This window comes from Lissotriton helveticus, chromosome 2_1 (genome assembly GCF_964261635.1).
Source record: "Lissotriton helveticus chromosome 2_1, aLisHel1.1, whole genome shotgun sequence".
NCBI lineage: Eukaryota > Metazoa > Chordata > Amphibia > Caudata > Salamandridae > Lissotriton > Lissotriton helveticus.
In genome coordinates, this window is record NC_136059.1 from 234,672,095 (window position 1) to 234,699,776 (window position 27,682).

A 27,682-nucleotide genomic window follows, 5' to 3' on the forward strand; every position below is an offset into this window, starting at 1 on the left:
TGTATGTAAACGGAAGTATGAGGTGTAAGCCTCACCGTGACCAAGCCTTATGGCGAAACGCGTCGGTTTGTGACCATTTGTTGCAAATAAAGTTATTTGGAAGCATCCCGGAGCGTCCCGATTACTTTCTGAACTTGGAAAGTCTGGTTCGAGTTATTTAAAAAAACGCCAGTTTTTTGGGAGGGACCGCCGCGAAGCTAAAGCCCTGGACTACCGGCATCAGTGGCAACACACATATATATATATATATATATATATATATTGTTCACCAAATTGCCCTTAGCATTTAGGAGGCACACGACAGGTCTCCACCTTTCTAGGCTTCACATTCAGCGCGTCTCCCCACTTCGCAAGTCATTAAAATGCCCGACGCGTTTCTGGGAATCACTCCCGTCATCAGGGGCTGCCATCAGCGAGACTCGTTCGTGCAGCGATGTATTCTGGGCTTTTTTATTCATTCAAGTCCCAACAGTAGGCGTGTGCTAAGTGCGCCGTCATACTGAGTTTGGCTGGGATTTGTAGTCCTTTACGCATTGGCTGTGAGTGCGTCCTTCGAATTGCTTGGGCGTTTGGTGGAAAATAAACAACACGGCAGTCCTGCCGTGGGATGATGCACCACTTTCAAACTGTGAGAAGGGCTGCGCAGTAACAGAACTGTGTCATAACTGCGGTCAGCACAGCTTTTGCATGAAATATATCAACTTGCTGATACGAAGGGGCCTACTTAAGGTACATTGTATAAATATGGTGATTAAATATAAAGATGTGGCATGGAACCTACTAAAGGAGATATCAATTTTTCCAACAGAACACTATATCCCAGAATGCATGGGGACGCATCCATGGAAATCCATGCCACATGTTCCTAGCTGCCTGATGAGAGGCGGGTGCCTCGAAACGCGTCGCAGCATTACAAATCATCGACAATAAATCCTGGAAATATCATTGCCGGTTGATTCCTTGTTTATGAACCTTGGTTCGCATTGGCTGTGAGTGCGTCCTTCGAATTGCTTGGGCGTTTGGTGGAAAATAAACAACACGGCAGTCCTGCCGTGGGAGGATGTACCACTTTCAAACTGTGAGAAGGGCTGCGCAGTAACAGAACTGTGTCATAACTGCGGTCAGCACAGCTTTTGCATGAAATATATCAACTTGCTGATACGAAGGGGCCTACTTAAGGTACATTGTATAAATATGGTGATTAAATATAAAGATGTGGCATGGAACCTACTAAAGGAGATATCAATTTTTCCAACAGAACACTATATCCCAGAATGCATGGGGACGCATCCATGGAAATCCATGCCACATGTTCCTAGCTGCCTGATGAGAGGCGGGTGCCTCGAAACGCGTCGCAGCATTACAAATCATCGACAATAAATCCTGGAAATATCATTGCCGGTTGATGCCTTGTTTATGAACCTTGGTTCGCATTGGCTGTGAGTGCGTCCTTCGAATTGCTTGGGCGTTTGGTGGAAAATAAACAACACGGCAGTCCTGCCGTGGGAGGATGCACCACTTTCAAACTGTGAGAAGGGCTGCGCAGTAACAGAACTGTGTCATAACTGCGGTCAGCACAGCTTTTGCATGAAATATATCAACTTGCTGATACGAAGGGGCCTACTTAAGGTACATTGTATAAATATGGTGATTAAATATAAAGATGTGGCATGGAACCTACTAAAGGAGATATCAATTTTTCCAACAGAACACTATATCCCAGAATGCATGGGGACGCATCCATGGAAATCCATGCCACATGTTCCTAGCTGCCTGATGAGAGGCGGGTGCCTCGAAACGCGTCGCAGCATTACAAATCATCGACAATCAATCCTGGAAATATCATTGTCGGTTGATTCCTTGTTTATGAACCTTGGTTCGCATTGGCTGTGAGTGCGTCCTTCGAATTGCTTGTGCGTTTGGTGGAAAATAAACAACACGGCAGTCCTGCCGTGGGAGGATGCACCACTTTCAAACTGTGAGAAGGGCTGCGCAGTAACAGAACTGTGTCATAACTGCGGTCAGCACAGCTTTTGCATGAAATATATCAACTTGCTGATACGAAGGGGCCTACTTAAGGTACATTGTATAAATATGGTGATTAAATATAAAGATGTGGCATGGAACCTACTAAAGGAGATATCAATTTTTCCAACAGAACACTATATCCCAGAATGCATGGGGATGCATCCATGGAAATCCATGCCACATGTTCCTAGCTGCCTGATGAGAGGCGGGTGCCTCGAAACGCGTCGCAGCATTACAAATCATCGACAATAAATCCTGGAAATATCATTGCCGGTTGATTCCTTGTTTATGAACCTTGGTTCGCATTGGCTGTGAGTGCGTCCTTCGAATTGCTTGGGCGTTTGGTGGAAAATATATATATATATATATATATATATATATATATATATATATATATATATATATATATATATATATATATATATATATATATATATATAAACATATATATATATATAAACATATATATATATATTACCTACTGGCGGTCGCCAGTAGGTAGTTATAGTTAGGACCTAGTTTCCATAGGAAATCCGCAACATTCTATTGAGAATAACTTTGGCGCCGGTGGACGAATCTTTGCGAATTTCTCAAAGAAGATGGCCTGCTCCGCTCCGCTCCTTCCCTGAAAGTTTGGGGGGGATTCGTCTAGTGGGGGCTGAGATAAAAGGGGGTCCCAAAACGTGTTTTCCCCATGTTATTTTCCATAGGACGTTTAGACACGGCTACAGCTCGAGCAGCTGAATGGATTTATAAGAAATTTGGTAGAAAGGTCCGGCTTGCAGATTACGCTTTTCTTTGAATGGTGTAAATCTGTTCAGTAGTTGCTGAGAAAATTAACTTTGAAAAAATATATATTGGGCTACATTGCGCTATATATATGTTAGAGCCCAAATGTAGCCCAATGTAGCCCAATGTAGCCCAATGTAGCCCAAAGATGGCCACCAGAGACAAAAAAAACAGATGTAGCCCAAATATCAGCCAGATGTAGCCCAACTATAGCCCAATGACAGAATGTCCCAGAGTGTTCTAAAGAACAACTAGAGCGCTAACAGTCTTAGGGGAGAGGTGTGGCGCCGCGGCCAGGGCGACTGACGCTGGAATCTGGGGATCAGCGTTCGATCCCCGGCTCCGGCGGCAGGTTAGCCCAGCACCATGTGACTCTGGGCAATAGCTTGCTTAATCTTCCCGACGGCCCCCAGCGCCTAGAGACCCTTACGGGTGATTGTGCGCTTTACAAATGTGGATTATTAATATTACTTATGACAAAAGTATGGCACACCTGAAGGCATCTTGATTGGAATAAAGTGCTAACACTTAAAACATTTAATTTGCAAAGGAACAAAATGAGGGGGTTCATTTTGCCATAGAAATTATGATTAGTGCTGAAGAAAGTAAAATTAGGGCATATTTTGAGTGACTTCTCAAATCCTCTTATATTTCATTAAAAAAATTCTGATATGCAGTCTCCCACGATGGCCACCAGAGACAAAAGGCCCCAAATGTAGCCTAAATATCAGCCAGATGTAGCCCAACTATAGCCCAATGACAGAATGTCCTAGAGTGTTCTAAAGAACAACTAGAACGCTAACTGTCTTACTTATGACAAAAGTATGGCACACCTGAAGTCATCTTGATTGGAATAAAGTGGTAACACTTAATACATTTAATTTGAAAAGGAACAAAATGAGAGGTTTCATTTTGCCATAGAAATTTTATATATATATATATATATTCACTGAAAAAACCATAGGTTTTAAACACGTTATAGTTAGGAAGTAGCATTTAAAAAACCTATGAAATTCACTGAAAAAACCATAGGTTTTACACACGTTATAGTTAGGAAATAGCATTTACAAAACCTATGAAATTCACTGAAAAAACCATAGGTTTGACACCAGTTATAGTTAGCTGGAAATTTTACTCGCATAAAACCAATGAAATTCCCACGTTATAGTTAGTTGGACTCACTATAACTTGCGCGTGCAATGCACTGCTGATGACGTCACATATTACATCACTCATGACATGGTCAGTGACATCAGTCATGACATCACTGATGACACCATCCTTGTGACAGAGTGACAGACCTCTTTTCACTGTAATGTAACCCTTGAAACACATATTCAAAAATAGAAACTAAAATTTTCAAAAAAATGGAGATACCCATACCAGTTACAACAACCAATTCAATAATTCCACCATCTATATACACATCCACTCATTGATCAACAGTTCTATATAGTCACTCGTACATATACTCACTCATGATATGTAGTGATACAGCTATACATCCTGTTACACACCGACAGTCATCCAGAAGATACTCTCACACATATTCACACATGCAAATAAACTATTGAACATCCATTTATTTGCACATACAGCTATACACACACAACCACCTTACTTCTATGGAAACTTACACATACTTACTCTCTTAAACAGTCACTTATAGAAACACATACTTATCTAAACAGGAACTCTTACAATCTCTTTCTCTCACATATACTCACTTATATACATCAATATTCACATATATTAGATTAAAACATATGTAGTTACTGATAAAGACACTAGTGAGACAGTCATTCACTCACTAACACACACATATACACACTCCTCCACCCATACAGTCCTGCACATATGCTGTCTTCAAAACACATACAAAGAGAGAGTCAGTCATTCATGCATCTATGTGTTAAGTAATACCCCCACCAAACGATACAAACACTCATACTGATACTAACAAAAACATCTAATAACCCATATACATACACATGTAGCTACTCACCAACCCATGCAACCACTTATACAGAAAGTGAAACACTAATATATATATTTAAATATTTAAACATTACTCTCTAATATATGTATTCACTAAGATACACTTAATAAACCAGTTAACCAATCAATTTTTTTTTTTAAAACATCCAAGTAATCACTTATTTAAACATTTATTCTTCCATCAACTTTTACATATACATATATAACACATATTTATTTTTTAAAAAGGCACACATTCAACGGATAGTGTCATCAGTGATGTCATGACTAATGTCACTGACCATTTCATGAGTGATGTAATATGTGACGTCATCAGCAGTGCATTGCACGCGCAAGTTATAGTGAGTCCAACTAACTATAACGTGGGAATTTCATTGGTTTTATGCGAGTAAAATTTCCAGCTAACTATAACTGGTGTCAAACCTATGGTTTTTTCAGTGAATATATATATATATAAGAACAGAGTTGCTCTTTCCGGATCGCGGGGACCCGTGAAGAGTGGAGTACACGCCGGCAGAACGTACCGGCAAATAATGTTCCACAATATGCACCAGTATCGTACGCTCTGCCAAAATGACTGTCGCGCCGCTGAAGAGTGCAATGAGCACGAAACGCGTCCTGCGTGAATTGACAGGCATGCTGTAAACTGGATCCGCCTGCCATTCCGGCTTTTACTCATGAAGGTTGCTGCAGTGGATGTCAGAGTGTGTCTCCAACAGGTGGAAACCTTGGAGCTTTGATATATATATATATATATATATACACACCGGCAGAATGTACCGGCAAACAATGTTCCACAATATGCACCAGTATCGTATGCTCTCAGGACAAAGAGACAGGTCACCTATATAAGATCCAAGTGTTTATTACACAACACGTTTCGACTGTTGGCACAGACTTGTTCACGTGTAATGTGCACAGAAGGTTGAGTAACTAATAATGTTTACAAAAAGTCATAAACAGAGAAAAGGGGACTCAACTTTCCAAAGTAAATGCTCTATGGCAGCCATGATGTAGTGGTAAACACACAATTCATAAATGTGTGATAAATGAAAGTAAATACAAAACCACATAATAACAGTCTCAATACTGCAAATACCCAGTGTACATAAAATCGAATAACAGATTTTCAATCAGGGTAATACCACACACTGTACTGCTACCGGACCTGTCCATAGTTAATTAGTTGGAGGAAAACAGAAATACTAATGCCCTCCCATCTACAATCAAGACAAGTGATCAATACGAGAACATGCACCATCAAGCATAAAAGATGTAATGCAGAATACAGTATGTCTGTAGAAGCCTACCAAAGGCAAGTGCCACCTGTTCCCACTTGACCTGTAAGTGAGAGTAGAACTGGGTAGAACAAATCCTGTGTTGCAACAAAGGAGAAGACCAGTCACTTTAATTGGCAAGTAAATGTGCTTCGTTTAATTAAAGCTCCCGGGTGGGCCAGGTCTCGGGGACATGTGAAAAAAATTGTGGGGGGGCCCAGTCCCCCCACACTGCCCCAGGGACTGCCACCCCCAGGGCAAATCATAAATATTTGCAGGGGGCACACAGGCCCTCCAAACCCCGCTGGCCACCACCCCCTGGGCCTTTAAAAAAAAATATTTAACCAATGTGGGGGCCTCAAGCCCCCCCACACGCCCCGGGGACCACCACCTCTCCAGGGCACTAAATGTTTAAAATAGGGTGTCTATTACGTAGCCCCAAGCCCCGGGGACCACCACCCGCAGGGGCTTTGCATTAAGTGAGAGGAGGGCCACGTGCCCCCCCCCTCCTGGAGCCAATATTGGCCCTAGGGACTGCCACCCCCCAGGGCTGGCTCCTGCAGTGTCTCTGGGTGCCTACCCCTGGGACACTGCTGTTTGCTATGGCAGGGCAGGAGCCTTGCAGCTCCTGCCCTGCCATAGCAAACTTGGTTTGGATTTTGAAAGAGAGAGCAGGGAAACCTGCTCTCTCTTTCAAAATGTAAACAGATTGCTTTTCCACCCAGGGAGCTGCATGTTACCAGCTCCCCATGTGGGAAAGCAATGCCAGCTCCCGAAGGATGCAAGGAGCCGGCGGGACCGTGGGGGCATTGGGGCTCCCCCCACGGTCCCCAGGGTTATATATAGGCACCGGGAGATGGCGTCCCCTGGGAGAATATAAATGAGTGATACAAGCTAAAACAAATCTTGCTGTAAAATTTGGAGTCGCGACTCCAGCGCGGTGCTCAGTGCGGCCCCCTGGTGTGAACGCGCTGGGTGCGCGTAACCCATCGCGGTCCCCTGGTGTGAACGCGCTGGGTGCGCGACTCCCACCATTGCCCCCTGAGTGTGAACGGGTTGGGTGCCTGACTTCCAGCGCGGCCCCTTGGTGTGAACACGTTGGGTGCACGACTCCAAAACGCTCTGGGTGGGCAACTCCAAACAAAATAAAGTAATATTTTTTTATATATATATATATTCTTGTAGATTCTGCAACCAGCGTGCTTACACCACAGAATGACGGACCTTCACGCAGCAAGTAAAATATTCCAGGAAGTTTTTATTCTCTCCTCTCACATTTTTCTCTCAAGCATGACACGTTTCGGTTATCGAGTAACCTTGATCACATAGCGTTTGTGCAGTAACCTCCACATTAAATACTTGTTTTTTTACACCTATTTGTACCACGTGATAATGAAAAGTGAAAAAATACTGATATGGATAACACATTATTCTCTCTCTGGCATGCTTTACAACCTTTTATATAATGTAAATTGCGATGATGATAAATTATTATTTTGACAAGCCATATTATATGAGATGTGCAAAATATATGCCATAAATATTAAATAATCAATAAATATGAGCAAGTATATTATTTCATAACCATTTAAAATACATCTAAAATTCATTTCATTTTAGAGCATTAAATATAGCAGCATCAAATACGGGTGTGCAAAATTCGCAATTCGGTTTTAAAATTCTAAAAACATCAATGTTGTTAAAGAATATCAGCATAAAATGCTTTAAAACCAAAATAATGTGCAAAATTACGCAAATACAGTACCTCGAGGAAACTCCTCGTATATGTGCAAAATAGTTTTTTTGCCTGTCAATTATCATCATTAACATTATTAAATTGATATAGCATACACAATATCTTGTAAATTTATACGAATCTGAGTCCGAACCCGGGCCAGAAATCATGTATGGTATATGTATTGATCCAAAAAGTGCTCTGTGTTTGTGCAAAATAGTGCATACAATATAAATGTATTTAAAATATTTTAGGACTGAGAGATCAGCTTCTGCGTTTGCATAAAAGGACTTTTCTTACTGTTACCGTATTAAACCTTTTGTATTTATAGAAATGTATGCAAATCCTCCGTGTTATTTAATCCATTTGGAGATTTGCTATTTAGATTTAAAATATATCTCGTCTCCAACTGTCTTAAAAGTTTTTCCCTGTCCCCACCTCTCCTAGGTACCTGTACTGTATCGATAACAAAGTAGCTCAAGCAATTAATATTCTTGTCATGAGTTGCTTTAAAATGCCTTGCCACAGGGTAGGTGGGGTCACTATTGATGATTGCACGTATATGCTGCAGTATTCTTACATGCACTGGTTTAATGGTGCTGCCCACATATCTGAGCCCACACGTGCAGGTGAGTATATACACAGCAAATTCTGTACGACAATCATAATTGCCTTTGATCTTATATTCTTTGTCACAAAAGGGGGTGTTGTACTTAGTGGTGTTCTTACCAAAATTACAGGCCCGGCAAGTTGTACATTTAAAAAATCCATGTTTGGGTGGCAACCACATAGATGCAGGAGCCCCTGCTATCTGCGGTTGTGACACATATGCGGCCATGTTTTTACATTTTCTGAAAGTAACCTGTAACTTTTCTGAAAGGTTTTCTTTCAGAATGTTGTCAGTTAAGACAATTGGCCAGTTTTTGTTTAAGATAGCTCTTATCTTATGTTCTTGTCTGCTAAATGTGGTGATTACTCTTGGTTCCTCTCTGTTAATCACAATCTCATCTTCTTCCTCAGTGTCAGGGGGCAAAAGGTCTATTCGAGGTTTTGCATCAGCTTTACTAGTGGCTTTCTTAAGCACATCCTCTGTGTAACCCCTAGCTCACAGTCTTTCTAGACTTAAGGTTTTACATTTTTCGTATTCCTCGGAAGTACTGCATATTTGTTTTAAACGCAATACTTCCCCATAGGGTATACTGGAGATTAGGTGCTTTGGGTGCGCGCTGGATGCGTGGAGGGTTGCATTACCTGCAGTTGGTTTTCTATATGCGGTAGTAGTTAATGTGTTTTCAACCACCTGCACTTGAACATCTAGAAATTCAATTGTGCTCTTACTGCAGTGTGACGTGAAGTACAAATTATAATCGTTCATATTTAGTTTTTCAACAAATTCTTTTGCACTTTGACCATCACCCCTCCACACAATAAAAACATCGTCTATAAAACGTATCCAAAGACAAACTCTTGACTCCATTTCTAGTTGGTATTCTTGCCACAGGACCTGCTTTTCCCAGAACCCAACGTGCAAGCACGCGTAGCTCGGAAAAAAGCAGGCCCCCATTGCCACCCCTCGTTTCTGTCTGAATACATCCTTGCCAAAAGTAAAGAAATTATTATTTAGGCACCAAGTAATCAATGATATGAGCATCTTATTATGAAGGACATATTCTGCAGGGCGTGTATCTAAAAAGTATTTTACACCCATTAGACCTTGTTTGTGATCAATGCTGGTATACAGCGATTCAATGTCTAATGTTAGTAACATTAAATCATCAGTCCATAACATATTGTCAATACGTTTTAGGAAATCGCCAGTATCTTTTATGTATATATATATCAAAAGAAATCCCGACCGCCGATGGCTGCTTTCCTCTTACTTATGGATCAAGTAAGAAACGCCAAGACACCATATAGTGTAGCAGTGCAGACATTTATTGCAGAATTGCAGGAGCAAGTGCCCTCCCTGACGCGTTTCGCTCCACGGACGGAGCTTGGTCACATGACGCGATAGGAGTAGGTGGAAACAATATGTAGAAAATAAAAGCCCATGCGCCTAAAGAAACAGGTCGCATGGGTACACAACAATGTAGACCTGATATGTAAAATAGACATTTTGCTACAGTGAAATACCGCAGCGGGGAAGAAAGAAGTTACAGCATAGTGCTCTAAGCAACTCATAAACTTGAAATATAAATCTATCACAGTTTCAAAATATAGAAAACTGATCAGTTTAGTTAAAGCATATAGTATTTCTCCATACCTAATATAACTTAACAAATGAAGAGAGCATAGTGCTCCACCATCATAACAGTAGTGTTGTTAGGTTAAAAAAGTAATAACTGCTCAAATGCAAGTGCATTTCAAAGAAAAGTAAAGAGTTGCAATTAATTTATACATTTCATATCCCCAAATTTGCTATAGTCAATTCATAATAACAGTGCTAAGTTGTGAATAATATAAGTGCTGTCAAAAGTGCAAAACCAAATCATCTTAAAAAAACTTCAAAAGATTAATGTATTCTAATTAAAAAACAATAGACGGCTGAAAATCCCAATTGGAGAACCTGAATCATGACTTGTTTGGTGCAAACATCAAATCCTACACATAATTACATCATAAATATGCAAAGCCCATTTGTCAATATTATTTACAAAATAATCAGAAAAATTGAAAATGGATCAAACGCACTAGATCAGACCAGTTCATTCAGTTATCATATTACAAAAAATGGTGTAATTCATCAAAAGCATTTAGCCCGTTAGGGGACCTCGTGTCCAGTAACATGATAAAGTAAGCTTCCTTTTGTCTAAGCAGTCTTTCACGATCCCCACCTCTCCCGGGGTTTGGTTCCGAGCATAGCAGAGTGTACTTTAGATCCTTCACTTTGTTATCATGAACCGCCTTGAAATGGCGGGCCACAGGATAGTTCATGTCTGAATTAACTATAGCCCTTATATGTTGCAAAATGCGCTGGTTGGCAGGCAACTTTGTGCTCCCAATATAGGAGAGTGAACAGGTACAGGTGAGTTGGTAGACAACGAAATCACTACGACAAGTGAGATGCTCAGTTATTTGCATAGGTAACTCACTAAAAGCTGATTTGTAGTGAGTTCTATTTTCAGCAAAATTACAGGCCCGGCAAGATGTACATCTAAAAAAAACTGTTTTAGTTAACCAGGGATTTTTGATGGAAAGTTCTGGTTGACTTTTGTCCAGAGCATCTTTCATAGATGGAGCCCTCCTGAATGTAATGGCTGGTGTTTTAGGTAACATTGGGCTCAAAATGACATCTGTTAGTACAATAGGCCACTGTGTTTTGATAATATGTCTTAGTTTCTGTACTTGAGAACAGTAGGTGGTAATAAATCTAACTGAGCCACCCAAAGTAGGTTCTGGGGAAAATCTCAAGCTCGGGGTCAATAATTGTTCCCTTGGGCGGTCTGAGGCTTTAGAAAGGGCACGGTTCAATTCATCTTGTTTGTACCCACGTCTCAAGAATCTTTGCATGGACTCAGCTAGACACTGATTGGTCACCTCGGGGTCACTACAGATTCTTTTGATGCGAATAAATTCGCCCAGCGGAATGCTTTGAATAGTGTGGGGTGGATGTGAACTGCGGGCGTGAAGAATGGAATTGCCCGCAGTGCTTTTCCTGAATAATTTGGTATGAATCTGACCCTGATCTATATAGACTTGGACATCCAAAAATTCTGCACAGGTAGATGTTATGGTAGCAGTGAACTTTAAATTTCTGTTGTTGACATTAATGTCATTGACAAAGAGGGCAGCTTGTTCTTGCGTACCCTTCCAGACGATAAAAATATCGTCTATAAACCTCCAATAATGGGCTAGATGTTCAAGCCATTTACTGTGTGCTCTGTGTAGGACGTGCTCCTCCCACCAGCCAACATGTAAACATGAATAGCTGGGGGAGAAGCACGAACCCATAGCCACACCCCGTTCTTGGTGGAAGATTTCCCTGTCAAATTGAAAGTAGTTGTTAAACAAACAAATACGTATCATTTCCAACAACATTGAATTGTGTTCCCTGAAAGTGGCTGCCCTAGTATCCAAAAAATACTTAATAGCTTCTATACCTTGCAGATGATTTATGCTTGTGTATAGTGATTCTATGTCCATGACCAAAAAACAGAAATCAGTACACCAAGTAACTTCACTAATTTTAACTAAAAAATCAGTGGTGTCTTTAAGGTAAGAGGGAAGTGAAACCATGTGAGTTTGAAGAAAAAAGTCAACATATTTGGAAATGTTCTCGTTCATACTCCCTTGTGCAGAAATAATAGGGCGTCCTGGAACCGGGGAAATACATTTGTGAATTTTAGGCAAAAGATAGAAAAGAGGGGTGATGGGATGTGTTACATTCAAAAATTTCGCTTCCTCTTTCGTAAGAAGACCAAGTCTTTGCCAATGATTGATATTCTTTCTGGTGTTATCATAAGTTTTCAACATGGCAAATTTGCTGGATTGTGTGTAACATAAGGGATCACCCAACTGGCGTATTGCCTCTTGAAGATAGTCAGATTTTGCCCATAGTACAGTGTTCCCACCTTTGTCCGCACTCTTTACTATCACATTTGTGTTGCCTTGTATTTTCTTGATCAATGCAATGTAATTTTGATTGTTGAAATCTATTTGTTTTTTCTTTCCCAGAATCGTTCGGTTCAATGTTTTCAATTCAGTGATAACTCTATCACTGAATATATCCAGGGCGTCTTTAGGCATTAGGGGTAAGAAAGTGGACTTTCCACGAAATGGAGTGGATGGCATTTGATTCACAGGAATAACTTGGCTGACTGTAGGGGTACATTGAGAACTCTCCTTACAGGCCAAATAGATTAAAGTTTGAAGACCTGTTAGATTTTTCACACTTAATGGCTGTTCTTCCGATGTGCCGGCAGGAGAATCAATGTTCTTGTCTTTATTGTATGGATGAATTAGAAAATACTTCATGAGTTTAATTTTTCTAATAAATTTAAAGACATCAATCCGTGCCTGGGTGTATGAAAAGTTATTGGGAGGACAATAGGAAAGGCCCAAAGATAGAAGTTGCTCCTCTGCCTTGGAGAGTACTAAGTCAGTCAAGTTAATTACAGTGTTTTCCTGTGTCGTGGTTATTTGTTCCAATTCCTTCGTGAGTTGCCTCTCCCTCCACCGCGCTTTGGAATTGCGCCTTCTGATGTGATGCTTTTGGCTGCTGGTTTGCCTGCTGGTTGAGGAATGTTCAGTGAGCGCAGAGAATACCTCCGGTCCTCGTTGACAAAATGTAGTTCATCTACTAGTGTGAAGTTGGTGAGGTCAGTGGAGCCCATTGTGGTGGAAGTTAAACTCCCTTCAGAGCCACTGTACGATGACACAGATAGGTTGTCTACATTAGAAGGAGCGGAGTTGCTGTTAACTGTTTGATCAGATGTTATGCCAGATTTGTGTTGCGTTGACATTGCCTTTCGTTTATACGAATCGTATTTTCTGGCGAACGTAAAAATGCGGCCAGTTGCGTAATCATTTTTATCACGCGCAAACTTCTGTATCTTACGTTCCTGAATGGTCTTTTCCAGTTTTGCCAATCTCTGGTCTATGTCTTTGCGACCTTTATTGATCAAATAAGTCTCTCCAGTTGCTTCCAGAAGTCCATTAACACGGTTGATTTCGACCAGTAAGGCATCCCTATCAGATTGGGCATATTTAATTAGAATATGGAGCATGTTTTTAGAAGATTGTAAGTTATTCTCAGCCCATTCCTGTAGCATCTTAGGGTCAGGGTTTTCGTAGGTAGGAACAATCAAAACCCTCAGACCTCGTGGGACGCGGTTTGCATCAAGGTATTTTTCTAGGGATTTCTTTTCCCACCATTTAGAGAGCTCACTGCGGAGTAGTTTTTCTAGAGTTTTTAACAAGTCCCTCGCATTGCTGTTACTTGGCGTAGTGCGACTTTCTTGGGCTGTTGTAGCGATGTTTTCAGGTAGGTTCTCATAGAGGGCTTCCGCCGCTGATTTCCTACTCCTGAGCGCGTCGCTGGAGATCATTATCGAAAAATAATGTTCGGCTTTGTTTTGAAAACAAAAGTAATGCCGCCTGCCTGTTAGAAGGCTGAGTTGATGACTGTTCAAAAATAGGAGAAATCCCAATTCCCGCTTTGGAAGTTCTGTTGTGGATACTCAAAATACGCACAGGGCGCCTTACCGGACTTCGCCTCAGAGATGAACGGAGGTCAACTGACCTCAACGATACCGAAGCTCCTCGCCAGGCCAGGACACCACTGCCGATGGATTCGAGTAGTTTCAAGATTGCGGGGGGCACAGCCGACGATACTCCTCCGAGTTCAAGTGTAAAACGCCGAAGCCGAAGCCAAAGCCGAAAACGTTGCTGGCTGCAAAGAACACTGTGCCTCACAAGATGGGCGGGTCCATGAAACCGGAAGCAAACCAAATCCAGGTAATGAAATCAAAAGAAATCCCGACCGCCGATGGCTGCGGTCATAAACGGGCATGGACCACCTTCTCCTCGTCACCTTTCCTCTTACTTATGGATCAAGTAAGAAACGCCAAGACACCATATAGTGTAGCAGTGCAGAAATGTATTGCAGAATTGCCAGAGCAAGTGCCCTCCCTGACGCGTTTCGCTCCGCGGACGGAGCTTGGCCACATGACGCGATAGGAGTAGGTGGAAACAATATGTAGAAAATAAAAGCCCATGCGCCTAAAGAAACAGGTCGCATGGGTACAAAACAATGTAGACCTGATATGTAAAATAGACATTTTGCTACAGTGAAATACCGCAGCGGGGAAGAAAGAAGTTATATATATATATATATATATATGTATTACCTACTGGCGGTCGCCAGTAGGTAGTTATAGTTAGGATTGTTTTCCATAGGAAATCCGCAACATTCTATTGGGAATAACGTTGGCGCCGGTGGACGAATCTTTGCGAATTTCTCAAAGAAGATGGCCTGCTCCGCTCCGCTCCTTCTCTGAAAGTTTGGGGGGATTTGTCAAGCGGGGGCCGAGATAAAAGGGGGTCCCAAAACGTGTTTTCCCCATGTTAATTTCCATAAGGCGGTTGGACTCACTTTTAATCTGAACGGCTGAATGGATTCCCACCAAACTTGGCAAAATTGTAGGGTCTGGCAGCCCGATGTGTCTTTGCTATGTCTCAAGATATGTGCTTCAGTGGATTTGGAGTAATTTACGTTAAAAAACATATATATATCTATAAGCGCGCCCTGGTACGCGCACCGGGGCGCGTACCAGCGCGCAACGCGAGTACGTGAGAGCGGAAAGCTGATTGGCTCTCGGGTGTCTGTCAACATTCCAAACAGTCCGGAGCGGCCGCCATCTTGTGTCTCGGTAGGATCGAGACACAAGTGGTGGCAAAAACAAAGGGGAAATGACTAAATGGGGGTAGGGTAGACCCCCCCTGACCCCCTAGGTTTGATGTGGGGGCCATAAAAGGGCCCCGCGGGGCAACATTTTTTTAAAAAAAAAATTAGATTTTCGCAGGGGGAGCGCCCGGTACGCTCACCGGGAAGCGTACCGGGGAGCGTAGCATGGGGAAAACCCAGTGAAACAGTAAAATAATAATTTAAAGTGATTAGAGGTAGGGTAGCTCTGAATAGAGTTGTTGTGTTATGTGGGTGATTTAAGTACCAACATGTAGGTACCAATGCAGAGTCTTAAATTCAATGTACACCTTCTTTTCTGTAGATATCTTGCATGTTGTTACAGAATTTATTGTGGTATATGGAATCCATACCATAGTCTGTCAGGAAAGCAGAAACAGATCCTTCAAGCACTCCCTGAGAAGGCCTAGAGGATCATGGGTAGTCTTCCCTGCTCCCTTATGATGTTTTAAAATTGCACAGTATACTGTAAGTCTCACTTTATATTATAATCATTTTGGTACTACTTCATAAATTACATATAAAAATGAATAATGTCTCAAACAATTTTTAATTATTAAATAAAAATGTATTGTTTAGAATGTTCATAGTTTAATAAAACTTCCAGCATTAGATGATCTGGAATCTCCTCAAAATTGCATGATTCAATATTTTGTAAACAGTCAATAAATTGTTGATCTAGAGACTCATCCATAAAATCCTCCTCAACAAAATCTTGTTGAAGAATCTCCTCTTCGGTAATTTCGAAAGAAATATTGATGTTTTCTTTTTCTCCTTCCATTTTTTTGCTGTAAATTGCATAAAAAATAACTATATCAGTAGAGTTAGGGCACTGTTGGGTTTAAGTTCAGACAGGTACTTCTGAGTTTTTAACAGTGAAGTTATCTTTGGGCAGTGTATGGTATCAGGCAGGAAGTAGAAATATAAAAAAGTGTATGTGAAGAAGCCTAAGTAAATTCATAATTATACCAGAGAAGCCTAACTCAATCTATAACTATAACAGAGAAGCCTATCTTAATCTATAACTATAACAGAGGGACAGTAAATAACTATCAGAAAACGTTTTTACAAATTAACTTATAGTGCCCCTTACAAATTAACAACGTACCTTTTAGAAAGGTGATGAAGATAAATGAGAAAATCCTTTAAAGATGTACCTCAGGTAGTTGTAGTCAAAATGGCCGTGTTTCCTTCTCATTTTTCATTTATATTCATGTACATAACCAATCAAATGTCAGGAAATAAAAGTAGAAAATTAAAGCAACATTTTAATTGGTTGTAATTTCTAACACTTCATATGTGTTTTTGTCATGTAATTTACCTCAGGATATTTAGACAGGGCTACAGCCCAAATGGCTCAATGGTATTCCACCAAATTTGGGAAAATGGTAGAGACTGGTATGTAGTAGGGCCTATTCTATATTTGGTGAAAGTCTCTCCAGTGTTTTTTATGTAAATTAACTTTTAAAATGTTTTGGGAGCGCTCACCGGGAGTCCTCCATCTTGTGTTTTGGTAGATTTGAGACACAAGATGGAGGACAAACAACGTTGGGAATGGGTAAAAGGGGGCACGGCAGACACCCCCTGACCCCCTAGGTTTTCTGAAGGGGGCTTAGGAGGCCCATATAGTCAAAAAAATAAATAATTCGCGGGGGATCGCCCGGTACGCGTACCGGGTAGCGTACCGGGGAGTGTACTTTGGTGAAAAAAGTTAGAGTAAAGTAATCATTTGAGTGATGAGAGATAGGGTAGCCCTGAAAAGAGCTTTTGGGTTCTGTGGCTGATTTAGGTACCTACAAGTAGGTTCCAATGCACAGTCTTAAATTCAGGAGGAATATTCTATTCCCCTCATCTGAGAAGTGCACACCATCTCCTCTGTAGATATCTTGCATGTTATAACACAAGTTATTGTTCTATATTGAACCCATTCCATAGTCTCTCATGTAAGCAGAAACAGATTTATTCACATGTTTCCGTGCTTTCTCAAATTGTGGACAAAATTGGTTGGACCACTTCCATTTCTGTCTTTGGCATATATTGGAATATACCAAGGCAGTTTATGGAAAAAGTGTCATCAATTGCCCAAAGGTGTCCTTCAAAACCATTTCCAGACCTACCCCAGTCAAAGTGCCTAGGTCATTTCCACCACAGTGCAAAATTATGAGGTCAGGGTGTGGCAGATGGTAAAAGGTTTTCACCAATGGTATCAATTGATGAAATCTCAATCCTCTTTGGCCAATCCACTTGATGTCTACATTTGGTAAATCAAGGTTGTGAAAATTTCTGATAGCTGCATACCTTTGAGCCCAGTGGATGTAGCTATGTCCAATAATCCAGACAGAATACATGGTGGGAGGAGATTCTGGTGCAGTCAGATGAAGTGTGGGAATGAAATGGCAGTTGAAACAGTAGGAGTTTGCAAAAAAAACTGTGGAGTTTCAGTGCTCTTGAATCACAAGCAATGATTGGTGGATTCAGATAGTTGAAAACTGAAAGTTAGGGTGCATAGTTCTGTTCTGTGAAAGAAGTACTTTGAATGGTTAAGAAAAAGTAATTTAAAGAAACATTGCACCGGATAAGCTGGTGTATTGAGAGGTCAAACATCCTTGCTGAGTTCATTTGCAACATTTTAGAATACACTATTAAACCTAAGAGCTCAGTGAGGAGGGAGTTGCTATGGTAACAGGTAGAAAGGGCTGAGGGGGGGAGGGTGTTGGTTTGAAAATAGAGAGGGAAGAGTTTTAATTGGTTAACATGAGGGATATGTGTGTAGAATTAGAGGTTTTCTGTGCCATTCATGGTTACAGTGCCTGGAGTACATACCTTTTGCTTTGCTAAAGAAATATTGGTGTGTGTGTCTGACACTGTTCTCAATCTCCCAAAGCATTTGTAAAGGTGAGTAATGATTCATTTAATATAGATAGAGACTTGTATACTCTATGGAGAAGATTTGAAAGCAAATTGTGGTTTTTAAATGTTGCTTTGTGTCATGTTTTTTGATAATGCTTGGTAAAAAGTTTTTGCTGCATAGAGGAAATGTATTTTGTAAAATTGTGAAGTTTCAGTAGTGCCATGGAATGCTTGTACATAGGACCTGTGCTGTGTTTTGTAAATGTGATGTGAAAAAAGATTTTCGGGAAAATGAATGGCGTTTACATTTTTGAGAAGGAATAAATAGTGTCTACATGATTAAAGAAATATATTTGAACCTTTCACAATGATGTCATCTGTGTTATCTCAGATTAGGAAGCACATTGAGCTTCTTTCTTGTTGGTTTGTGTCATGTTTTTTGATAATGCATGGTATGAACATTTGCAAGATAGAGGATTTGTATTTTGTGAAATAGTGAGGTTTCAGTAGTGAAATTGAGTACTTGTACATAGGACCTGCGCTCTGTTTCTAAAATTTTATTTAAAAAACGGTTTTGGGGCAAATGAATGGCTTTTACATTTTTGAGAAGGAATAAATAGTGTCTGCATGATTAAATAAATATTTTTGAACCTTTCAGAATGATGTCACCTGTGTAACCTCAGATTAGGAAGCAGATTGAGCTTCTTTCTTGTAGGTTTCTGTCATGTTTTTTGATAATGCTTGGTAACAACATTTGCAAGATAGAGGATTTGTATTTTGTGAAATAGTGAGGTTTCAGTAGTGAAATTGAACGCTTGTACATAGGACCTGCGCTCTGTTTCTAAAATGTTATTTAAAAAACGATTTTGGGGCAAATGAATGGCTTTTACATTTTTTAGAAGGAATAAATAGTGTCTGCATGATTAAATAAATATATTTGAAGCTATCACAATCATGTCACCTGTGTTACCCCAGATTAGGAAGCAGATTGAGCTTCTTTCTTGTTGGTTTGTGTCATGTTTTTTGATAAGATAAAAAGATAGAGGATTTGTATTTTGTGAAATAGTGAGGTTTCAGTAGTGAAATTGAACGCTTGTACATAGGATCTGCACTCTGTTTCTAAAATGTTATTTAAAAAACGATTTTGGGGCAAATGAATGGCTTTTACATTTTTGAGAAGGAATAAATAGTGTCCGCATGATTAAATTAATATATTTGAACCTTTCACAATTATGTCACCTGTGTTACCTCAGATTAGGAAGCAGATTGAGCTTCTTTCTTGTTGGTTTGTGTCATGTTTTTTGATAAGATAAAAAGATAGAGGATTTGTATTTTGTGAAATAGTGAGGTTTCAGTAGTGAAATTGAACGCTTGTACATAGGACCTGCGCTCTGTTTCTAAAATGTTATTTAAAAAACAATTTTGGGGCAAATGAATGGCTTTTACATTTTTGAGAAGGGGTTCAATAGTGTCTACATGATTAAATAAATATATTTGAACCTTTCACAATCATGTCACCCGTGTTTCCTCAGATTAGGAAGTAGATTGTGCAGATGAGGTGAGGCATGTCCAGGGGTACAAAGGAGGTGAGGCCTGTGTCCATGAGTGCAGTGGAGAGGACTCACCTCCTCTGACCCTTGGACAAGACTCACCTCCTCTGTGCCCCCTGGACAGGCCTCAATGTATTGGGTATAATTGATGGTAACAGGGTGCAGATGAGGTGAGGCGTGTCCAGGGGTGTAGATGAGCTGAGGCCTGTCTAGGGGTGCAGATGAGGTGAGGTCTGTTCAGGGTTGCAGATGAGGTGAGGATTGTCCAGGCGTGCAGAGGAGGTACGGCCTGTGTTCAAGAGTGTAGTGGGAGAGAGGCCTGTCCAGGGGTGCAAAGGAGGTGAGGCCTGTGTCTAAGAGTGCAGTGGGGGAGAGGCTTCATGAAGTGCAGCCCACTGCACTCTTAGACACAAGATTCACCACCTCTGCTCCCCAGGACACGCATCTCTCCTAGTACACTCTTGAACAAAGGCCTCACCTCCTCTGTACCCCTGGACAATCCTTACCTCATCTGCAACCCTAAATCGTTTTTTAAACAGGCCTAAATGTATTGGGTATAATTGATGCTAACAGGGTGCAGATGAGGTGAGGCCTGTCCAGGGGTGTACATGGGATGAGGTCTGTCCAGGGGTCCAATTCATGTGCCCTAAATCGATTTTTAATGAATATTTAAAAAACAGAGCAGAGGTCATATATAGAAGCATTTCATTGCACTACTGAAACCTCATTTTTTTACAAAATACAATTCCTCTATGTAGTAACATTTCTTTACCAAGTATTATCAAGAAATATGACACAAAGAAAGAATAAAAAAGTTTAATCTGTTTCTTAATCTTAGAAAACACAGCTGACATGTTTGTGAAAAGTGCAGGTATGTTTATTTAATTATGCAGACACTGTCTAATCCTTCTGAAAAAGGCTAAAGCCATTCATTTGCCCTTTAATCATTTTTATATTAATATTAAAAAAACTGAGCACAGGTCATATGTACAAGCATTCTATTTCACTACTGAAACCTCATTTTTTTACAAAATACAGTTCCTCTATGCAGCAGAACATTTTTACCAAGCATTAACAAAAAAATAACAGAAAGCAACAATAAAAAAAACACAATCAGATTCATAATATGAGGAAGCACACCTGGCATGATTGCGAAAGGTGCAGAGGAGATGAGGAAAGTCGAGATGGCTTTCATGATTGTGAAAGTTGCTGAGGAGGTGAGGCCTGTGTCTAAGAGTGCAGTGGGGGAGAGGCTTTATAAAGTCCAGTCCACTGCCCTCTTGCAACAGGCCTCAACACCTCTGCTCCCCAGGACAGGCCTCACCTCATCTGCACTCCTGGTTAGACCTCACCTTATCTGCATCCTGTTACCATCAATTATACCCAATACATTGAGGCCTGTCCAGGGTGCACGGAGGAGGTGAGGCTTGTTCAAGGGTCAGAGGAGGTGAATCCTGTCCAATGCACTCTTCGACACAGGCCTTACCTCCTCTGCACCCCTGGACAGGCCTCACCTCATGTGCACAATGTACTTACTAATCTGAGAAAACACAGGTGACATGATTGTGAAATGTGCTAATATATTTTTTAAATCATGTAGATACTATCTAATCCTTGTCAATAATGTAAAACTATTTCATGTGCCCGAAATCTTTTTTTAGAATAACATTTAAAAACAGAGAAAAGGTCATATGTATAAGCATTTCATTACACTACTGAAACATCGCTCATTTATAAAATACAATTCCTTAATGCACCAAGGTTTCTTTACCAAGTATTGTCAAGAATGTATAAGTCTCTCTTATATTCTCTTTCTGACTTACTCTATTTTTTCAACAGTCCCCTTCTAACACCCTCTCTCTGACTCATTCCTTTTTACATCCTGACTGTGTGTTACACTCTCTTACACTTTCTCTTTGACTTACTTTCCCTTACACAATGTCTCTGATTTATTCCCTCTCTCTCATTACTCCTTGTTACATCCTCTCTCTGATTTACTTCCTCTTACACCCTCTCTCAAACGTACTCTCTCTCTCTACCTTTTACAGCCTCTCTCTGTTTTAGTCTCTTTTACATTCTCTCATCTTCTAACACCCTCTCTCTGTCTTACATCGTTTTACACCCTCTCTCTGTATTACACCCTGTTACATCCTTTTTCTGACTTACTCCCTTTTTCCCTTTCTTAGACTGACTCCCTCTCCCTATTACATCCTTTTTCTGTCTTACAACATATTATACACTCTTTCTGTCTTACTCCTTCTCTATGTTTTACTCCCTCTACCTGTTTCTTTGTCTGACTCTCTCTGTCTTTTTGTGTTAGTTCCTCTAGCTCTGTTTCTCTGTCTTACTCCTAGTTACATAGTTGCTGTGACATAAACTTAGATATGTTGTAAACTAGTGTTTATATCGTTTGCTTATTGTCATTGCTTTGTTGTTTGGTAATAGTGGTCTAAAATGTGTTATTTTTTTCTTTAACACAGATTGAAATCAAGATTTCAATAGTAAGGAAATATGCCCTCAAGGCAGAGGAGAAGAAAAGATGCCAAGCGGAAAAAATCAAAATCAGCAACGGAATTAAAGCACTCATCTACAACAAATACTTCAAAAAACAGGAAAAAAGCTCCCGGTAAGACAACTAAGTCTTTCTTTCAGAACATATGTAGATCAAAAAAAAATGTTGATGAGAATGTGAGAAAAGGAAGGAGAGGCCCCCCAAAAATGTTACTACTGGAGCAGGAGAGAATAATATGTATAGGAATAGAAGGCAAACCCAATTTAGGGACATTCGTAAATGAATGTTTCGCAATAGGGTGGTTTTAAATTTGTTAAAAAATATTAAAAAAGGTAAACAGAGAGCTGCTTTTTATAAGAAAAGTGTAGAGAAGATTGTTGATCAGGCTTTTGAACTTAAGAAAAAATTATTTATTTTAGTAATCAATTGAATTAGGACACTTAACAAGACAATTGATGTTTTCAAATCAAAGAGTAGATGCAAAAGAGTAATTAATCGAACTCATTTTTGTAAAGTTTTTTCTGGAGAATGGATGCATAGTTCAAGTTGTGAGCCATTTTTTAATAAGGAGAGTTACTTTCAGGAGAATGATTTGGTGCATGCAGTTGACACCAGTGGTCGAGCATATGAGGTGAAAGACAGATGTCCGATTGAAAAAGAAAAACTTGTGTCTAGAGATGCAGAAGAGGTGTTAACTGATGAAGTTTTAGGGAGACGTACTAAGGGTCCAGTGTACACTTGGAAGTGTAGTAGTATTTGTAGTGTGCGACAGGATTTGCTCCGTAATTTCTTACGTACATATAGTAAGAAAAGTCTAAAACAGAAAATGAAGATGTTGCAAGACTTAGATCCTTGCAGAGTGAGAGAAAACACAGGTTTGCAAGGGCATTCACTGGCTTGTCTTTCTAGAAAAGTATGTCAGAGTGTTTTTTATCATTTTAGGATGTTATCAGTGCATCATAACAAAATGAGGAAATTAGTGAGATTGTTGTATTATGCAAAAAGTCCAGCACTTAAGCTTAAACAATTAAAACAGTGCTATTTTGCATGGAACTGAATTAGATGTGAGGAAGATTTGTGAAGAAATTGAGATTTGTTATTTTGGTGAAAAAGAGGACAGTGTAGAAATTGACACAGTAATAGAAGGTAATGTGGAAGACAATGTACAGATTTCAAGTACAGAAAAGTTTGACCAGGAAATTACCAAGTTTAAGGTGAAATCAAGTGAAAGGCCTAGTTTTACTTGTGTGTGTTATCGACGGACTCATTATGAGATTCAGACTAGGTTAGTTGATTTATATGCAGAAAGTGAAATGGAAAATAATAGTGAATGGAAGAATTTCGCAACTTTTTTGTTGGTGGAGATTAGAATTCTTTTGATTTGAGTTCTGATCAGCATATTTGTAAATATTGTTATAATAAATTAAATGAAAACAGAATGCCTGCTAGAGCTGTTCATAATAATCTTGAGTTGGTAGACATTCCTCCTGAATTGATGGATTTAAATACATATGAATCTATTTTGATTGATTTGATTTGATTTCAATGTGTCCATCCTTTTCAGGCTATTGTTCACATGGAGCCTAAGATAGGGAAATTGCCTCCTTCAGATTTACAGAGAGCATTAAAGGGAAGAGTTGTTTATTTGCCTCTAGATTTCAAGAAAAATATTGATACAATTGGTGTAGAGAAAGTGGAAGAGAAACCTCTGGTTATTCTAGTTAATGGGGTTCCGACAAAGAGTAAGAAAATCTGGCAAGATTTAGTGGATGTTAGGAAAGTCAAAAAGGCAACGTTGTATTTGGTCAAAAACAATGAGAACTACAAAGATGTATGTTTTGGAGCAGAGGAAACAGCTGCAGAAGAAGACAGTGATTGTTCAGCCGGCAAAATTGAAAAAGTTGATGTGTCTAAAAGTGAAGAAATATATGAACATTATACTGTTCATCCTTTGCATTCCAAAGAAGTAATGGGGAATGCAATTGACTTGTTTCAAATGAAAGCAGCAAAAGGAAGTCCCTTTAGTGTATGGGAAGAAAGTTTGGAAGCTCGTTGTTTTCCACAGCTATTTCCAACAGGTCGAGGTGGACGATATGACGATCTACCACTTCAAATTCCTGCATCTGAATACCGGACTTTAAGATTATATGCTGAAGATCCAAGGTTTCGTCAATGCATCCCATATTTGTTTCATCTACTGTATGAAAGTGACTTGTCTGGGCTTTCTTATGCAGTAAACCATATACTGAAAAGTGGAGCACATCTGCAAAATGTTTCGGCAAGGGACTTTATGGAGAAAGTCAATCTGCAAGGCAATATTTTGGAATCTCATCTAATCAATCTCATGGCATGTCAGCGTGGTACAAATGAGTATTGGTACCGTCGTCATGGGGAATTGAAATGTATGCTAAGAAACTTAGGAACTCCTACATGGTTCCTCACTCTTAGCTGTGCTGAGTATGCATGGGACGACTTACTTCAATTTCTACGAGAGGCAAATGCAAACATACAAAATATAGAATTCAAAACACCTGGATAACTGTGTTCTTTGGATCCAGTGAATGTATGCAGATATTTCAATCATAGATTTGAAGGTATGATGTCTTTTATTACCAACAAAAAAAATCCTCCCCTTGGAGAGGTTTTGGATTTCTTTTGGAGAAAGGAGTATCAAGCGAGAGGTGCTCCTCACATACATATGTTGTTATGGATTAAAGATGCACCCAAATTTGGAACAGATTCAGATGACACAGGGATGAGTTTCATTGAAGAGTATTCAACATGTGCTGTTCCGAAAACTACTGAAGAAAATAGTTTAAGGCAACAAGTTTTACGCTTTCCAAGTACATCAACGACTACAACCCAGTGATTTTGTCCATGTGGAATGCTAACATGGATATTCAGTTCGTTGCTGACAACTCTATTGCTGTGGCTCGATATGTGACGTCTTACATCACAAAAAAAGAAAAGACAGAACTGAAGGAAATGTGGGAGGACATTTCACATGAAAAGAGTATAAGTAAAAAATTATACAGTTTCAGTTTGAAGATGTCGCATCGAGAAATTGGAGCATATGAATGTTCTGATCGGTTATCATCAGCAAGTCTCTACGCCAAGTCTAGAACAATTATTTGGGCGAGTCTAGGTCTTGCTGCAACACGAAACCGAGTTTTGAAATCTGTACAAGAAATTTAGTATTTGGTGGAGAAAGAACCAAACAGTACAGATATTTTGAAGACAAACAAGTTGGATACATACTATCCAAATAGAAGTAGTCATCTTGAGAACAGTTGTTTGTATGAAGTTCTGCAAAACTATATTTATAAGAGGACCATCAGAGAAGATATCAATAATGGAATATATGCTATCATTGGGTGTGAAGGATGTCTAGTGAAGCAGAGAAAAGGCCATTTGATTAATCATCGAAAACTGAGTTGCGAAAATCCAGAGAAAAGGGAATTTTACTATTTAGCTCTTTTGCAACTCTTTAAGCCATGGCGTACAGAAGAGGAACTACTTGGAGATTTTCTCTGTTACGAAGATTCTTTTAATGCAACCAAGGATCCCACAGAATGTCCTGATTTTTCAAATTATCTGCAAATGTAGAGCAAGAAGCCACAATTGCTGTAGAGATTGCTAGAGGCAGTTCTCAAGACAGTCAGAGTTCTGCTTCATTGAGTGAGGATCCACTAGGAGGACCAATTATCCAAAATGAAGCTGCCACTGCCATGGATGAGGTGGAAAGAGCTATGGAACAAGCTCAAGATGATTTAGTTAACTTAGAAGATTTGGTGAAACAACTAATCCTTGAGCAGAAACAGATATATGACAAAGTCACAGAACAGGTTGAACATGGATTCAGTCATGAGAAAAAAGAGTGCTCATGTACATCATTTAAGCCTGTGCGACTGTACGTGAGTGGAGAAGGGGGAATTGGAAAAAGTTTTAGGATTAAAGCAATTGCAACTTCTGCAGAAAAGGACTGAATCATCGCTGTCTTGTGTTGTTACCGCTCCAACTGGGCTTGCAGCACGTACCATTAAAGGGATTACTTTATATCGTTTACTGATGCTACCAGTTGAGCATGATAACAAATTACAATACCGCAAGCTATCTGGAGATGCTTGTTCTGAAGTTTCCAGAGTCCTGAAGAAAATGAAACTTCTTATCATTGATGAAGTAAGCATGGTCTCAAATCTAATGCTTGCTTTTGTGCATTTGAGAATGCAAGAAATTCTTAGAACAGACTATGATGTCTTATTCGGAGGAAAAAACATTATTGTTTTTGGAGATCTACTGCAGTTGACTCCAGTGAAAGGACAACCAGTGTTTAAAATGCTCACGCATGAAGATACCAGAAAGTGCCTAGGAAGCATTGGAAACATTAATATATGGTTAAATTTCAAATATGCAGAACTGCTTCAAAATATGCGTCAGGCAAAGGATGAAGATTATAAAAATATTCTACAAGATGTAAGAATCGGAAAAGTAAGTGAGCATGGGAAAGAAGCATTACATGCACGATTAATTTCAAATTTGTATCCAAATGAAAACATTCTTCCAGAGAATATTTTTAAGAAAATTACTGAGAACAAATCTGGGATATGTTTGATGCCAACTCTGCAAGAATGTTCCATCTTCAACAGCAAAATGTTAAAGTTAGAAAATGAAGAGATTGTGAAACTGGAAGCTATAGATAAAATAGAGCATATGGGAGCAACAATTATTTTGTCAGAAATTTTGAAATCAAAATTGGATTCATTAGAGAAGAGTATATCTAAAACTGCTGGTTTTGAAAAGACTCTGAATGTGTGTTTAAATTGTCGTATCATTTTGCGAAGGAATTTAAATGTTGAAAGAGGTCTGGTAAATGGAGCAATGGGTCATGTTGTTGATTTTGTGAATTACAAAAATAGAGATGGAATTGAAATTTTAAAAATTAAATTTGATGGCATTGACGAAATAGAACAAATTTGTCGTTGTTCAGCTAGATTTTTGCTTGTGAAAGACTTATATGTTCACCGAAAACAGTTTCCTGTTTGTTTGGCATATGCGGTGACAATTCATAAATCTCAAGGTTTAAGTGTAGATAGTGCTTTGGTGAACATTGGAAGTTCTGTGTTTAAAGAGGGTATGGCATATGTGGCATTATCACGAGTCAGAACTTTATCAGGATTGTACTTGATTGAATGTGATGAAACAAAGATTTGTGCAGATCTAGATTGTGTTAAAGAATACAATAGGTTAAGAAGAGAGTATGCTCCACATTTGCCTTAATATCCTCTGTTTGAAAAACATGTGGTAGACCGAAAAAGAAGAAATGAGAATAATTACAGTGAGGTAGTAGCAAAAAGACAAAAAGTAGATGAAACTGTAATTGTAAGCAGAAAGAAAAAGGATTCTGTTGAAGATGTTGTTGGATTTCAGTTTGAAAACAGTTCTGGTGTCAACTGCTATGGTAATGTAGTGGTTAATGTTGTTTTTTTCTTCAAAATTTACAAGAACAGATTGTTGAAAATC